General features: G+C 44.5%; 1 pseudogene; it reads right to left on the reverse strand.

The window, feature by feature from the left end:
• Positions 1-1,818: 1,818 nt before the first annotated feature.
• Positions 1,819-2,672, reverse strand: LOC115640426 (annotated as a pseudogene).
• Between the last annotated feature and the right edge of the window lie 2,770 nt (positions 2,673-5,442).

Raw genomic sequence — 5,442 nt, forward strand, 5'->3', positions numbered from 1 at the left:
ACTCTTAAATAAACTAAACTTTACCATAGAATCTCTATGGATAGGAATTCCAGGCTTGAATAATAAGAATATAGCAGTGGTGATATACTACCTGACCACCTGAGCAGAAATCGTGATAGTGACTGTGAAATGCCGAGAGAAATTAGAGAGGCTGTTAAAATAAAAACAACTCAGTAATAATGGGGGATATCAACTATCCCCATATTGTCTGGCAACATGTCACCTCAGGACGGGATGCAGAGATAAAGTTTCTTGACACCTTAGGTGACTACTTCTTGGAACAGCTAGTCCTGGAACCTACAAGGGAAGAGGAAATTAGTCCAAAGTATTGCACAGGATCTGGTCCAAAGGGTGAATATTACTGAACAGCTTGGTAATACTGACCATAATATGATTAAATTTAACATCCCTGCGGTGGGGGAAACAGCACTCTATCCCAACACGGTAGGTAGCCTTTAACTTCAGAAAAGAGAATTACACAAAAATGAGGAAGGTAGTGAAACAGAAATTAAAATGTACAGCGCCAACAGTGAAATCCCTGCAAGCTGCATAAAAGCTTTTTAAAGACACCATAACAGAGGCTTAACTTAAATTTATACCCCAAATAAAAAAAGATAGTAAGAGAACCATAAAAAAGTGCAACTGTAGGTAAACAACTAAGTAAAGAAGCTTTGAGATGCAAAATGGAATCCTTTAAAAATTGGAAGTTAAATCCTGTTGAGGAAAATAGAAAGCAGCATAAACTCTGGAGAGATTAATAAGACTGGGACTTTTCAGCTTGGAAAAGACACGACTAAGAGGGATACGATAGAAGTCTATAACATCGTGACTGTTGTGGAGAAAGTGAATATGGAAGTGTTATTTACTCCTTCCCGTAACACAAGAACTAGGGGTCACCAAATGAAGTTCATAGTTAGCAGGTTTAAAACAAACAAGAGGAAGTGTTTCTTCACACAACACAGTCAACATGTGGAACTTTTTGCCAAAGCATATTGTAAAGCCCAAGACTAAAACAGGGTTATGATATGTTATGTTATGATTGACTCTCAGAGAGGTTCCTACGGGCCTAAGCAATTTTAATAATAGGATTTATAATTTTGAAAATGTTAGCCTTTGTTTCATAGACCCATTGATCTTCAACAAACACAGGAAAGAAATCTCCACTGGGAGCGAAGATGACATGATGAGAAGAATAATGACATGAAGATCCAGCAAAGGACAGACCATAAAGAACCAACCACTCCAAAATGATCTAAGAATGAACAAAATCAAAATGTTAGATATTTCATTAAAATGATAGATTCACAAGGGACCATTGTGATCATCTCGTCTCGATCACACAGGCCAGAAAACTTCCTCCAAGAAATTCCTAGAGCAGAGCTTTTAGAAAAACATCCCAGCTTGATTTAAAATTCCAGTGATGGAGGATCCACCATGACCCTTGGGAAATTACTCCAATGGTCAGTTACTCAGACTGTTACAAATTTACACCTCATTTCCAATCTGCATTTGTCTAGGTTCAACTTCTGTTCACTGCATAATGTTAAACCTTCCTTTGCTAGACTGCTGAGCCCGTTATTAAATATTTGTTTCCCACATAGGTACTTACAGACTGTGATCAAGTCACCCCTTCACCTTCTCTTTGTTAAGCTAAATAGACTTAGCTCCTTCTGTCCCACAATCATTCTCAAGGCTCTTCTTTGAGTAAGGCAAAAAAATTAGCTTTCTAAAAAAGACAATTCAAGTCAAGAGGACGCTTTGGATCCCAGCTAACAAAATTCTTTCTCCATGTAAATATCAACAAATCCTTCCATTCCGCTATACAGCCAGCTCTGGTCCCGAGTTGTCGGTGGTTTGGATGTTTCGTGCATGTTGCTGGTACCTCAAAAACTCTTCCTCCCTGGTGAGGTAGAAGATGGGGTTGAGGCAGCTGCTGAAATATGTCAGGACCCAAACATAAGCACTTCCCTGGTCCAGAATAGGCAGAGGGTACTTAGCTGAGATCAGCAGGAAGAAGAAGAGGTGGTATGTCAGCCAGCATAGGAAAAAGGTCGGGATCAAGCCAAGAAGGATCTGGAGTGGCTGGACCAGCCTATTCCTTCTCAGCTTGTCAGCTAGAACGATGTAGAAGGTTGGGATCAAGATCAAGGTTAATGGTATCAGAACCTACCAGGAACTGGAAGGCAACGGCGACTTTCACCCTCTCTTCATCCAGTTGTAAATTCATCCTGATGCTGGCAGGTGAGAGCAGGGATTCCCAGAAACCACTGTACTGCAACCTGAACCCAGCAGACAGGGTCCACATGCCCAAATCCATCCTGAAAGCCAGTGGGGGCGTGCAATGGTTTCGGGCCCACTCAGGGCATGCAACGAGGATGCAGGGATCAACATTGATGGCCATGAGAAGGAAGGCGCTGGAGAACATATGGAAAGAGGTGGCGGTGTTGCTCAGCCTCTTGGCCCAATCTAAGTCCACTATGAAGATGGAGGTGAATTTGAGGGGCAGGAAGATGATGAAGATGGTATCAGCCATGGCATTGTTTAGGAACCACATGATGCTGGCCGTCCTCTTTATGGCAGCAGGTGACCAAGGTTATGTAGTCATTCAACAACATCCTGGTGAGGAAGACCAAGCCACTCAGCACCAGGAAGAGAACTGGGAGGAACTCCATTCTTGGAAGAGGTACAGTCACAATTTCCCCTCCTCCTCCTCAGGTCTCAGTGTGGACGGTGCAGATGTTGTGCTGAGAAGGGGAAGGAAGAACAATTAAAAGGGCTCCAGGGGAGGACAAGGACAGAGAGAGACAGCCACAGAGTTTATAGTCTCCTCAGAGTTTATAAACTCCCCAGATCCTGAACTAAACACAAATAGGATCAAATCTTTGTAGGCCCATGGTACCAATGGTTAAAAAACCTTAGAAGCATAGAGCCAGCGGGTTAAAAGGGACCACAAGGGTCATCTAGTCTAGCCCCCTGCCAATATGCAGGACTTGTTGTGTCTATTCCCTGCCTGAACATTTTTTGTTTTTACATAATATTGTTTGTTTTACTTAACCAAATATTTAAAGAAACTCACATTTGCTTCTTGCTGAAAAGTTAGATTTCTAAACAAGGGGGAGGTGGACAGCGGGGAGTGAGGTGTCCCAGATGTAGAGACAGAGATATGACACACACCCCTGCCCCCTGAAGAATCACTAAAATTCCCAACTAATCATCTTGCTGTTAGTTTCCTGAAGGAGCAGGTTATTCCCGTCTTCGTTAAAATTAGAAGTTAATAAATGATCGTTCCCCACCTTTTTTTTCCAATAATAGAATTTTTAAAAGTGATTCTTCCCCACTCGCACGCTTCATTTTGAAGTGCAGTTTTTGTGCAGTTTAGGCCATTTTGGGGAGATGAGTTAGTGGAGCAGAGAAAATCCCCACCGAAAGACCCCCCCTGTAGAAACATGGATAACAACAAAAAAGCCACCCCGTAAAAAAAACAGAGGAAGAAGAGACCTGTAACAAGTCAAAAGATTTTTTCTTTAAAGGAAGGTGTCATAAACAGATAAGTAAGAGTTAATAGAACAGGAGTACTTCATGTCTCTTTTGCCTGTAAAGGGTTAACAAGATCAGTGAGCCTGGCTGTCACCTGACCAGAGGGCCAATCAGAGGACAAGATACTTTCAAATCTTGAGGGAGGGAAGTTTATGTGTGTGCTGTAAGTTTGTGCTGTGCTGTTAGTGTTTGGTGGTTGTTCTCTCTGGGGGCTCAGAGGGACCAGACGTGCAACCAGGTTTCTCTCCAATCTCCCTGATACAGGTTCTTATAGATTCAAAATAGTGAGTACTAGGTAGATAAGGTGAGTTAGGCTTATGTTTTGTTTTCTTTATTTGCAAATGTATATTTGGCTGGAAGGAGTTCAAATGTGTATTTTGCTGAAAGGATTTTAATTTGTACTTGTATACTTAGGCTGGGAGGGTATTCCCAGTGTCTATAGCTGAAAGACACTGTACCTATTCCATCTTAAATTTACAAAGATAATTTTTACTGTTTTTTCTTTCTTTAATTAAAAGCTTTTCTTGTTTAAAAACCTGACTGTTTTTTATTCTGGTGAGACCCCAGGGGACTGGGTCTGGATCCACCAGGGAACTGGTGGGGAGAAAGGAGGGAAGGGGGAGAGAGAGGCTAAATTCTCTCTGTGTTAGGATTACTGTCTCTCTCAGGGAGAATCTGGGAGGGGAAGAGAGAAGGAGGGGGAAAGGTACATTTTCCTTTCTGTTTTGTGATTCAAGGAGTTTGAATCACAGTGATCTTCCAGGGTAACCCAGGGAGGGGAAGTCTGGGAGAGGTAACGGTGGGGGAAAGGGTTTGCTTTCCTTGTGTTAAGATCCAGAGGGTCTGGGTCTTGCGGGGTCCCCGGGCAAGGTTTTGAGGGGACCAGAGTGTACCAGGCACTGGAATTCCTGGTTGGTGGCAGCGCTACAGGTTCTAAGCTGGTAATTAAGCTTCGAGGAATTCATGCTGGTACCCCATCTTTTCAGAGTGGGGGTTTATACCATGACAGAAGGATATTGCAAGAGTCTATTGTAGTGGACAGACATGGAGTCAGGACTCCTGAGTTGCATTCCAGACTCTGCCACTGATCTGCTTGGGTAGATTAGACAAGTCACGTCATGGCCCCGTGACTCAGTTTCCCCTCCAAACATTTCTCTGTTTAACTTTAGAGTGTGAGCTCGCTGTGGCCAGGCCTGTTTCTCCCTGTGGGGCTGTGCACTGCCTGGTGTGATGGTACCCCGGAGCTCGGTCACGGTCTGTTCAGCACCCAGTGTGACAGGGCCCTGATCTCTGACAACAGAACCCACATATAATTTCAACCAGCTCTATTCAGAGCAGGTGAGGGGAGCTGATGGGGGAGATCCAGGGGGCAGCTAGAGGGTTTGGATCATTTCCTTACCTCAGTCTTGGGGATGCAGGGTCTCAGAGTCGACCCTGGCCCAGGTCCCCAATGCGACGCTTGCAGCTCACCCAGACTGGCTCAGCCCCGGAGCAGGAAGCTGTTCATGTGGGGGTATATCTCAGGCGGGGGAGGGGGGAAAACAATGCAGGGTGATCACAGGATGTGGCTGGGTCCAATCACATCTGCAAAGACTGGAATGACTCCGGCTCCCACTGCTACCTGCAGATGTGACACAAACCACAAGCTGCCCCCACCACCTTGCAGGTGTCTAGCCAGGTGTCTGCATTCAGCTGCCCACATCTGGGGACAGGCGGGCGGGGTCCCCAGTGGAGAGCAGGGGCTGAGGGAGCCACATCCAGCCAACTCCACTGGGTGAGGTCCCAGGATCAGAGACCCCAGCTGGGACTCTGCCCAAGTCAGTACAAACTAAAATTTCATACAATGGCTTGCTAATACTGCTCTATATCCTGTCCACTGAAATGTAAGGATAATATATATATAGT

This window comes from Gopherus evgoodei, unplaced genomic scaffold, assembly GCF_007399415.2.
Source record: "Gopherus evgoodei ecotype Sinaloan lineage unplaced genomic scaffold, rGopEvg1_v1.p scaffold_31_arrow_ctg1, whole genome shotgun sequence".
NCBI classification, from domain to species: Eukaryota; Metazoa; Chordata; order Testudines; family Testudinidae; genus Gopherus; species Gopherus evgoodei.